Source organism: Lissotriton vulgaris, chromosome 5 (genome assembly GCF_964263255.1).
Source record: "Lissotriton vulgaris chromosome 5, aLisVul1.2, whole genome shotgun sequence".
Taxonomy (NCBI): domain Eukaryota; kingdom Metazoa; phylum Chordata; class Amphibia; order Caudata; family Salamandridae; genus Lissotriton; species Lissotriton vulgaris.
The window spans coordinates 238,776,086-238,788,644 of record NC_141693.1 but is presented as its reverse complement, the minus strand read 5'-3'; positions in this window follow the sequence as shown (position 1 = coordinate 238,788,644).

The following is a 12,559-nucleotide window of genomic DNA, read 5'->3' as shown; positions in this document are numbered from 1 at the left end:
ATGTACAGATGTGTCAGTTTTCCTACGCCTCCGTGCAAAACCCTTGCACCACCATGGATCCCCAGTATTTACAATACGGCGCACCATGGCACAAGGATTGACAGATGCGTCAGAAATTCTGACGCATCTGTTGACCCAAAAGTGACACATTGCTGGAGTTGCTCATGAAAGTGACACAACACCAGCAATGTGCCACAACAGATAGGTGAGTCCCTTTTAAAAAGCCCAGCGTCATTCCTTATGCCTGGTAGGAGCAGGCTTAGGGATGTTGACGCAGTGAAGGCGTAGAGTGAGGCAGTGAAATGTAAATTTCACTGCGTCAGTTCTACATGGCTTTTTGCGTGGGGACGCCCACCCTGCATACATTATACCTTACGCAGGTATATTGTGACGCAGGGCTTCACAACGTGACAGATCTCCGTTGATGCATTACATTGTAAATGGGCTGCAATGTGACGCATTGTTTACGCCACCACTGCGCCACAAAAAGTGACACAACGTCGGTGCAAAATTGTCTCAAGGGACTTGTAAATCTGCCCCTTAGGACCTGACTATACGTTGTTGCATCTAAATAATTAATGTCAATTCTGACGTTTTGGGGAATTACATGTAGATTTTTGTGCTTTCCCCATCATAATTTGCATATCTCTGTAAATACCAGGCATTTTCCCCTTGTTAGATTTCCCACAGGTTTAACCTGCTGAAATATAAATAAGGCTCTGATCTTTTTCGCACCCAGTAATTACCGGATGAGATAGAAAGTGGACGACCTGTAATTGGGAACCATGCACACACAGATGTTTGTGCAGCAAGCACAATTTAACAGGCAAATGTAGCTTGTAATCAAGCCCTAAGTCTTTTTTTAGAAATCCACTCTCAGTGACTCTGCACGCTGAACGCCAATTGGTCAACAATCATGTAGTGACCTGAGTCAGGGGCACTAGGGCCCATCACTTGACCCAGGGGAGGGGACAGAGACCGGCCACCACTTCTCATTTCCTATATATCTCTCTCTCTCTCTCTTTCCTTTTTTCTTCTCAACATATACCTAGATGCATCTCTCTCTCTCTGGTCGCATTCTCTTCTTGACAAAGGGAAGATGTAGTGCACTTGACCCAGGGGAGGGGACAGAGACGGAACTCCACTTCTGGTCAGGGAGTGGGGCGGGCTTTCTGGGGTGCAAGGGCAGACGGTATGGATTTGCATGTAGGCACAGCTCAGAGGTGCACAGACTGTGCATTTAGGAAATGCTAATTACCATCAACTTCAAGTTGATGGTAATTTGAGCATTTCTTGAAAAATGCTTAAAAGTGCATTTTTCAAAGTGATATGTGGCAGACACATGTACTCAGGACATGTGTGTGTCCCACATGTGCACACTTACCTTTTAGGGGGGTGCATCATAGGGTCCTTAGGCCCCCCGGCACCCTTGGAATTGTATTCGCAATTTTCGATTACCAATTTAGTAATCGTAATTTGAGAATGCATTGCCATTCATTCCTATGGGCCTGAAGGCAAAGATGTCATCAGTGATGTCATTTACGATATCATGAGTGATGTCATCAGTGATGTCACTGGCCATTTCATGAGTGATGTATTATATGTGACGTTATCAGCAGTGCATTGTGGGGGCGAGATATAGTTAGCTCAGCTAACTATAATGGCAGAATTTCTCTGGTTTTGTACGAGTGAAATGTCAGCCTAACTATAACGTCTCTGAAACCTGTGGTTTTTTCAGTGAATATCTAAGATTTTTAAATGCTAATACTAACTATAACGTCACTGAAGCCTATGTTTTTTTCAGTGACTTTCTAAGATTTTTTAAATGCTAATTTCTAACTATGCCTACATAGGTAGGGCATGTGCAGAAGAGGAAGAAAGTCCTAGAAAGAAGCACGAGAAGTGCAGAAAGAAGCATGAGAGGTGCAAAAAGAGGACGAAAGGTGCAAAAATAAGCATGAAAAGTGCGGAAAGAAGCAACAGAGGTGCGGGAAGAGACCTAGTTCAACTGTACCCTTCCACAGACTCATACAAAGTAGCCAAATACTAATCCTACTCCCAAGATGTCTTAAACTTCACTTTCCTCTTGAAGGTTCACTATTCATCGACTGCTCAGAATGTTAGGCCTCCCTAATGTAAAACAGCAATCCTAACCATATCACTGTTGTAAGTCTGACCAAGTTTGCGAAGGGGGGAACATGGCGGCTGCAAGCTAGATGTTCACAGCCGCGGGCGCCATTGAGGGAGAGTGTTAGCGGAGGCGAGCGGTAATTTACTGCTAATTTGTGCCAATAAGTGTTTAAAAACGTACGGATTCCCGGAATGCTGCTGAAATGCGGTTCAGGCGGGTCTGCGAGAAACCGGAGGTCGATTCTTGGTTCCCTAGGGACGCATTGGAGAGAAGCAGCAGTGTTACTGGGAGGTCGGCATTAAGACTGGTGGCAGAGGCAGAACAAATCGTGCTCCCCAGCACCACGCGGAGGAAGCAAGGAAGACGGTGGGAGACCGAAGCAGCCAGTAGGAGAGTAGAAGAGGGGAGATCAGTGTGAGATAGTGGGGCAGCACTTGCATATGGAGAAAGGCATCTTTAAGGAAGGTGAGGCACCCTCCAGGTATACTTTGAGGAACCAGGAACACTGAAGGTAAGGCTAACTTTTTTCCTATCTTGTCAGACTCACTGTCTAAATCGTCGCAAGGAGTAAAAGCAACTGTTAAGGCGAAGCGAGGACGACAAGGAGGGAGTCTCCAGAGTAGGGGATTAGGAAAGTCATCATCATCAGGGAAAATTAATGAGGGGAAAAATACAGGTAAATCTGTTATTGTACCTACTTAAGTAAAAATTACCCCCTCACTCAAATCTTTCTTTCAAGTACTTCCAAGTATGCAAACAGATGGCCCAGGTGCTCTAGGCCCCAATATAGAAGAACATACATCAGATACATCTGCTAATAGTGTTAATTCAGAGGAAACCATAAATAACATGAAAAACACAAAAAAGGGTGCAAATAGTGCTGGCATTTTTTTCAGAAATGAGTGAGCTAAGCAGGGATATTAGGGTACTCCAAGGAGACGCTATAACAATTCCTGTGAGTAACAGGTTTACAGTGCTTGCACCACCTGACGATCTAGGAGCTCCAGCTCAAGCTCTAAGTGGAAAGCAACAAGAGCAGTTTGGATGAAGGAACGCCTAAAGTGAGTAAGGGGGGCCTTGAAGCCACAGAAGATATGTGGGCGAGTATTTTATTGGGCCTGAAAAATGACATCAAGAATTGCTTTGAAGTCAAGAAAGCAAATCAGTTAGGCATACAAGCATCATGCATGGAGCTAACACAGAAGTTGGACCAGGTAACTCTTCGTACAAAGAAGTTGGATGAAGAGCTGGATGTAGTTAAACAGGGTGTGGAGAAGAACGCCTCTGAGATGTCTAAACTAGGAAGGTAACATCAAACCTTAAGGGAAGATATTGAGAGAGTGGAGAACCTTCCCGAAGGAATCATTTGAGATTTTTGAATGCCCCTGAAACGGAGGAAGGGTCGGATATGAAGGCCTTTATAATTTTGTTATTACGGAATACGATCCTGAAGGGCAAGGAAAAGATGAATTTCGAACATGAAGTCCAGAGAGCACACAGAGAGCCTTTCCGTCGCAACCCCCAAAGAACCAAACCTAGGAAGATCCTTGTGAACTTTCTCTCATATACCATCAAAGAAGAAATACTTAACAGTGCTTTAAAAAATGGTCCATATTTGGTTGATGGGTATTCCCAGCTAGTTAGATCAGATTTATGTAAAGCCACAGAACAGAGGCAGTGGGAGTTAGGAAGCAAGATGGAGGAGCTCCGGAAGTTGGGAGCGAAGGTCCCCGCCATGTTGCGCATTATGTGGAACAATCAAATGTATAATCTTCGGACAGTAGAAGGCGTAGAATTATTAGTTGATTGGATAAAAAAGGGAGATAGTGCTAAGTTAGATAGTGCAAAGTGACCAAAATTGGATTACAGGATAGTCTGCTCTCTTATTTTCAGTTAGTGTAGTTGAAATTCCCCCAATTATGTACCACAGGCATTTTTATGCCTAAAAAGAGAAGGAGAGTTCCCCAGGGTTGGTTAAGGAGGGTGGGCTGGGATAGTGGTGGTGGGGGCACAGGTGGGGTGTAGTGGGCTAAAAAAAAAAAAATCCTCAGAACCTACTATGCAGGAGAAATGTAATAAAGCAGGAAGTAGAACATGCCAGGGAATATCATGGCTAAGATTCAGAGTATTGACAAACGTACATGGAACGTGAATAGTCTTAGGTCTAAACCTAGACTGAGGAAAGTGATGGAGTATTTAAAAGATAGACTGGCACAAATTATGATTTTACAGGAGACGCATTTATTAGCAAGTGAAAGCAAGGAGTTGTTTGGTAGGTGTGAATGGGCCACACCTACTATTGCTTCTGATCAAGCACAATGTTGTAAGGGAGTCACAATTCTAATTAGGAGTGCAAGTGGGATCGAGCTTAATTCATCGAGCACGGATAGCTCTGGCAAATGGGCTTTAATTTGAATAAAATGGGCAGATAGTGATTTATTATGTGTTGGGTTTTATGGACCCAATGAGGACGATCCACAACATATTATAGAATTAGAACTGAGGCTTGGGGATATGTCAGCTCTTGCAATTGTGGGCGGGGATTTTAATGTGCTGATGGATCCTGTATTGGACCGTTCAACGCAGAGAGAGAGTGCCTCTGTGCCCAGAATGAGGAATGCATTGAAAAGAATGATTCAGAATTTGGATTTATTAGATGTGTGGAGACATTTGAGAGGGAAGATGAGAAGGTACACATATCACAGCAAAAAATACCATCACTTTTCAAGATTAGATACTTTTTTAGTTGATAGATGCCTTGCATCCAATATTAAAAAGATTGAGCATCTCCCAGATCATATCTCGGATCATTCAGCTGTAATATTAACTTTGTATGCTCTAGGACCGCAGCCTTGCAACAGATGGACGCTAAAGCGCACCCTTCTCTTTGAAGGTGGAGTCGAGACAGCTTTGAGAAAAGCTGCAGCGGAATACTTCATTAATAATAAAGATGCTGCCTCCCCTGGAATAGTATGGGATGCCTTTAAGGCGTATATTCGTGGGTTCCTGAAAAGTCTTGCCTGCGTGAAAAGCAGAGAAGAAAGGGCACAAGTAATGAACATTGAGAGGAAGTCGGAATCCTTGAGGAAGCCTTGCATTCCATAAGTGTGGGAGAGGAAAGGGAGAGGTTGGAAAGGAGGTTAGAGGAGGTCCAACTAAAATGTAAAATTAGGTTAGAGTTAAAGTGTAAGGCAAGATGGCAAGCAGCAAATGTGAAGGAATTTGAGCATGGAGAGAAAGCGGAAGCATTGCTGGCCTGGAAAGCCAGAGTAGAAATAACCAGAAATGATATAAAGGAGCTGAGGGGGGATTCCTGGGAGGTGTTTGATAGTTGGGATACTATGCAGGAACATGTAGTGCCACTTTTCTTCACAGCTTTATAATGAAGATATTGCTCCAGACCCCCAAAGCTAAGAAGTTGGCAGGCACACTTGGTCTCCCCGTGTGTGAGGATGGGGAAAAAATGATGGAAACACCAATTCCGCAGGAGTAGATCAGGGGGCAATAAAACAAGCTAAGAATGGGAAGGCCGCTGGTTTAGATGCTGTCTCCTCAGAAGTATATAAAATGGCAATAGAAGAAGTATTGCCTGTATGGGAAAGTTTGTTCAATATGGTATATATGGGGGAGATACAGGTTCCAGAATCATGGAGAGAGGCATCCATAGTCCTGGTCCTCAAACCAGCTAGGGACCCGGCAAAAGCTGTATCGGCTGATATCCCTGCTGAATGCAGACTATAAGTCTTTGTCAGCATTTTAGCAGGGAGGTTGTCTAGAATTGCCCCTCAGCTTATACATGGAGATCAAAAGGGTTTTATCCCTGGGAGGCAGATGCACAAATTGACCTAGCAGCTAATAGGGTGTAGCAACATAGTTACATCAAGGTCAGTCCCCTTGGCTGCAGTCACACTGGGCGCCGCCAAAGCTTTTGATCGTGTTTGCTGAGAGTATTTATTGGCAGTATTCGAGATCATGGGGTTTGGGCCACATTTAATAACTACACTAAAGGCCTTATATCACTGCTCTACAGCTAGGATTCTTCTTAATGGCCCTCTCACTAGGAGTTTTTTTATACTTAGAGGGACTAGTCAAGGGTGCCCCATGTCCCCTTTATTGTTTGATATATATATATCGAACCATTTGCCCAGATGCTTCACCAGGAAGAACAGGGTATAACTTTTTGTACAGGAGCATATGAAAAGAAAATCGCATTATATGTGTACGACCTTATAATTTATACAGCAGAACCGGCTGTAACAATTCCTAGGGTGGAGCTATGAGCGAAAGAATACGGACCTTTTCAGTATTTTCGGTATATAAAGAGAAAACCGTGATAATGTGTTGGAATATCCCAGACTGGAGGGAAGTGTCCAGAGAGAGATCAGGTATCTTGGAATAAGTATTATTAACTCATAAGAGGGAATTGCCCAGCATAATCTAGAGAGGGTAGTAAAAGACATTGAGAAATCACTTACTAGATGGAAGAACCACTGTCATTATATGGAAGAGTAAATCTAATCAAAATGGTGTTACTTACTAAGTTCCATTGGGTAAGGAGTTATGCTAGATACAAGAGCTGTATTCTTTCATCGTTATCACAGGCCTGATTCTATACAGGGTTGCTTATAAAATAGATTAACACATATTACTCAATGCACTTCTTTTTGATACAAAACTATATTTTATGTTATTTTTTTCTCTTTGAATAATTCTTATTTTTCTTTTTTTTATTCATGTATTATTATAATTCATTTAGTGCATGATTTCAGTTTGCAACATCATATATTCACAACATATAAACAAAATATATATGCATCACATACAGTACTAAACAGTGCTGTATACAACTCATATATAAAACTAGGAGAGGAAGTTCCTAAATTGACAAATCTTTTCTATGGCTTGCGGTTGGATAACATGCGATGCGCGTTTCGGCGTTTTTGAGCCTTCTTCAGGGGAACCGTCTCAACTTTTCTACTATAAAGTGTACAATAGAACACAATAAGAACATATATAACAAACATTTCAGTCCTGATACTCAATTTTTGATACAATCGTGAACACTCGGGGGCCCATTAGGATGGCGGGCCGATTGCCCTCGCCAGGCTGGCGGTAGCCACTGCCGGCCTGGGGTGGGGGGCAATCCGCACGCCATCCACACCTAAATGACCCCCCGCCATATTAGGATGGCGGGGGACCACGGCGGACGGAAAGACCGTCCGACGCTTTTCCGCCCCTGTCGCCTTGCGACCGGGGCGGAAAAGGTCCAATATGGTGGCGGTGTCTAATAGACACCGCCAGCCATATTAACATGGGCTGTTTCAGATGCCTTTAGGCATGCGGTCTTCACTTTGTGGGCCCCCTGTTTGCCGCCAGAGTGAAGGAGAGGTGGGGGTGCACACGGGGAGTACCTGTGGTACCCCCTACATTTGCATAAACAAAGTGGCAGGCACCGCGTGGTGCCTGCCGCTTTGTTTATGCAAACGCATACGTGCATTTTTAGCATTGTGGTGGGCGGTGCTGAGAGCACCGCCCGCCACAATGCTAAAAATGCAGGATGCGCCCGCCACAGTGGCGGGCGCATCCTAATACCCCCCACGGGACCCCTGCCCTTATGGTGGGCAGTCCCAATCACCGATATCCTTGGGGGTCCAGTCTCCTCTAGAGTATTATATGTAATAATGGATAAAGGTTCCAAAACATTAGTTTCTTCCCTTATATTTCATTATGAAAAAACTTATGTATAGGCGGTTAACAATAGTGTTGGTCCAATGTGTACCTGTATATTAGTAGTTATAAGGTTCCAGTACTCCATTCAAAGAATATAAACTGATATAATTTCGGCCAGTTGCTTAATCCAGAACAACAGAATATAAATAGAATCTAATTATTTAAATGCTGCATGCTGAATCTTTATTCTTTATAATTAGAGAAGATTAGAAGTTGATTTTTATTATAGCACCAGTACTTACATTAAGTTTATGCTTGTGTTCTCATAATTTGTGGATTAAAATTCAGTATCAATTATCTTTCACTCTGGATTCCTAATCAATGTTCCTAAATGGAAGATTCATTGCAGGTTCAAGACACATTTTTAACAGTTTGTGTATAGCAGCAACATTTTAATTTATTAAAAATAATATGTTGGATGTTAGCTTACCAGGAGAATTTATGCTGGCATGTGTATAGGGTACTTATTTTCAAAAAACAGTGGTCCTTAGACTAGGAAGGAAAATTGTTAAGAAAATAAAAAAAGACTAAATAGGACTATATTTTTTTAAAGACATGTCCAGCCGGACAGTTTAATATTTTGATAAGGAAGATCACAGAGAAATATAACACACAATGTGATGGAAGTGGGACACCAGCCGATGTCCGACTAACCCACTGGGGGGCACAAACAAAACGTAAAAGTAACAGGCAAGTTTGGGTCATCTAGATATCATAAATCATAAGTAGATAATCCACCAATATACACATATGCATGAACAATTGTAGTCAGCTATGCATTTAGTGCATTCAGGTCGACGACGTTTCGAACCATACAAAATATCGGTTCATCTTCAGGACAGACAATGATTGCCTAAAGAAATTACTCTTTCAATTGAGACCACAGTGGGGTGAGGCTGAAAAAGGATTCAGCACGGTGATCAGGGATATATTATAATCAAAAGGGTCCTTGCAGCGCGAGAGGAGCCGCGAAGATCCTCTCGCGCTGCAAGGACCCCCATTGTGGACCTGCATGACTGACCCTCCGATCCCTTGATTCAAGGCATAGCCCTCAATGAGTAATTCGCTATTTCGCCCGGTACTTCACTTTTGATTATAATATATCCCTGATCACCGTGCTGAATCCTTTTTCAGCCTCACCCCACTGTGGTCTCAATTGAAAGAGTAATTTCTTTAGGCAATCATTGTCTGTCCTGAAGATGAACCGATATTTTGTATGGTTTAAAACGTCGTCGACCTGAATGCACTAAATGCATAGCTGACTACAATTGTTCATGCATATGTGTATATTTGTGGATTATCTACTTATGATTTATGATATCTAGATGACCCAACCTTGCCTGTTACTTTTACGTTTTGTTTGTGCCCCCCAGTGGGTTAGTCGGACATCGGCTGGTGTCCCACTTCCATCACATTGTGTGTTATATTTCTCTGTGATCTTCCTTATCAAAATATTAAACTGTCCGGCTGGACATGTCTTTAAAAAAATATAGTCCTATTTAGTCTATATTTATTTTCTTAACAATTTTCCTTCCTAGTCTAAGGACCACTGTTTTTTGAAAATAAGTACCTACCCAAGGTCCTTAGCATATTGCGCCCTGGGTTCCCTTGTTTTGTCTAAATAGGCATGTGTATAGGGGGCTTAAAGTTGTCCCAGATCTTATAGTTTTGATGTCTCACCCCTGTGCTGTATCTAGAGCAAAGGAAACATTGTCACATATGGGTGATTTCTGTCCTGTTGTTGATAGTGTTGTGGAGAAGAGTGGCTCAATGGTTAGAGCGGCAGACCCTGATGCAGAGGTCGGGCCCGGGACCAGGGTTCAATTCCCGCCTCGGCGGCTCTTGGACTCAATCTCCCCGGACCTGACAATTCTTGCTGCGGTGCCTAGTCTAATCATGGGTCCCACTCTGTGACTCTGGGCAATAGCTTGCTTACTCTCTACGATGGCACCAGCAGCGCTTGGATGCCTGGCTTCACCGTGGGGGTGCCCAGGAGTGGACATCTCACAGGAAAGCCAGGAAGGGTTCCACAGCGGTATGAATACAGCGCTACGAGACCTCTGGGTGGAAGGTGCTATATAAATACAAACACATTTACATTTAGTGTTAATAACTATCTTTATGTGAATTTATATAGATGTATAATCTTCACCATTCCTAATTTTAAAACGTCTCCCCAAGTCCCTTCATTCGGTCAAGTATATAAATGGATTAAGACCATTCTTTATTCTTCTTACTATAGATCGTTTGGTTACTCTTTATTTTTTACATTTCTTTTTAACTGCGTTCCCCTTACTTTCCCCAGAGGCCTGATGATAAATACAGGGCAAATTGGGTAGCTTTGTTTGGGCAGCTAGGGGGGAGCACTTATGTCTTGGAATAAATTGCGGCGTAAACTGGCAGTAGGTGGGCTGGCACTTCCGGACCTAAGACTATACTGAATGGCATTTCAGTTCAAGAACTGCAAAGTACTCTTAGGTACACTGGTGCCTATGGTGTGGGGTGGGTTGTTAGAGGAGATGGTTAAGGAGTGGGGAAAAAAAGGGATTCTTTATAAATTTGGGGCAAAACAATTCTTCAAAAAAGTCAGCCTGAAGACACATAAGGCAGCGCTTATGTTTTGGGTAGGAATAAGGAAGACGCTGGGAATGGGGTACTTTTCGGAGGGGGCACCAATATGGGGCTCACCAGGGACGCCAGAATGCCTGCAAGACCAATTAAGTACTCCACTAAGGAGGGTGAAAATTGAAATATGGGGGGATCTCATGGTGATGAAAGAGGTGGTGCCATGGGAAATTTTGATGGCAAAGACAGGGGTTACTCACAAGGTTGAAACATTTGCAGTTGCTATCCTGGGGGAAGGCAAATAGGAAAGATATCGGAGGATTTTGTGAGTTTGAAAAGAAATTACAAGATGAGGCCCCGAAAAGGAAGGAAGTTAGTGACTGGTATCGGACATTGGTGTTCTTTGAAGAGAAGAAGTTGAAAGCACCACATGAGATCTGGGATGGTGCTATTCAGTTGACGGAGTAGTTCCAATAAATCAAATATACATCAAAGTGTGAACCAAAATACAGATCACCATAGGTCACATACAATTCAAGAGCAAAAATTTAATTTTCAACATAGCAGTCGCATTGAATGCAATTTTCAGTCAAAGCATTAATGGGTCAATGTGCTCATAGGGGAAGGAGGCTTAAAGGGAAGAATAGGGAAGCGGTAGTGAAGGTCCTTCACCTACCAACTCACTACCACTTCCCTTGGATTGGCAGTCGAGTTAGGTACAGCCCTTAGCGGAGCCAGAGCGTATTTGGGCAGGCCACAGAGGGTAGCACTGCCGTAGTCTAACCTCGACAAGACAAGCGCTTGGACCACTTGCTTGAAATCATTTAGAGGAAGGAAAGGTTTGATATTTCTGAGAGATCTCACCAAGAGGTTAGCTCCTTTGCATACATTTCTGATATGACCTTTTATGTTCAGGTGCTTGTCCATAGTGATACCGATAGACTTGGCTGCGTCTACGATGAGAGGCGCACAGTTGAAAGCAGTGAGGTGACTCAGCCAGAGGTCTAGTTTGGGGATGAGATTCGGAGGGGAGATGAGCAGGAATTCTGTTTTTGAGGTGTTGAGCAGTAGATGATTCTCCGTTAACTAGTTTTGAGTAAACATTTGGGTAGTATTGAATGAGATGATGTTTTCCGAGGATGAGATTTTCAGATATAATTGCGTGACATCCGCATACATGTGGAACAGAATGTTCATGGAATTTAGAGAATGTACAAGAAGTTCCAAGAAAAGATTGAAGAGGATAGGCAATAGAGTGGATACTTGAGGAACCCCCATGAGTACAGAGAGGGCTGTGAGAGAGAGTGGTTTGCCTTGACTCTCTGAGTTCTGTGATGTAGGAAGGATGAGAACCATAGTAACAACTGATTAGAAAAGCCCATTCTATTTTGCAGGATGGAAAGGAGGTTATCATGATTGACCGTATCAAAAGCAGAGAAAAGGTCGAGGAGGATCAGGAGGCAGGATTCATTTTGGTCGAGCATAATTTAAATGTCATGAAAAGCGTGAGTGAGAGCCGATTCGGTGCTGTGCCACTTCCTAAAGCCCGATTGATGCTGGTCTAGAAGTTGGAAGTTCTCTATGTGGGCACAGAGTTGGGATGCACACATTATTCTAGTAGTTTTGCTAAAGTGGGGATTTTGGAGATGGGGCAGAAAATATTTAGATCAGATTTGTCAGTGTTGTTTTTTTTTTAGTATTGGTGTTACCTGAGCTGCTTTTAGGCATTCAGGGATCATGCCTTGTGCTAGGGAAGCATTAACAATCCTAGTCCATGTGGGGATCAGTGCATTCTTGATTTCTTTGAAGATAGAAGGGGGCAGAGGGTCGCTGAAGTGGTTGGAAGGGTTGATATTCTGAAGAATCTTGAAAATATCATTTCACTAAAAGTGGTAGATGTGCCCCATGATGCATTGTTCTTGGGCTTTGTGGGGGTCGATTTACACCTCACAGAGGAGTCAATGGATGAGACAGCAATGGGAGAAGGTAGTAGAGCCTTCTTAGAGGTGAGGTCAATGGAGATGATTCTTGCTTTCTCTGCGAAGAAGGCGGCAAGATCATCGCAGGAGGGTGGGTTGTCACCAGAATCAGATTGGTTAGACCCAACGACTGATTGTTGTGTGACCAATTCGA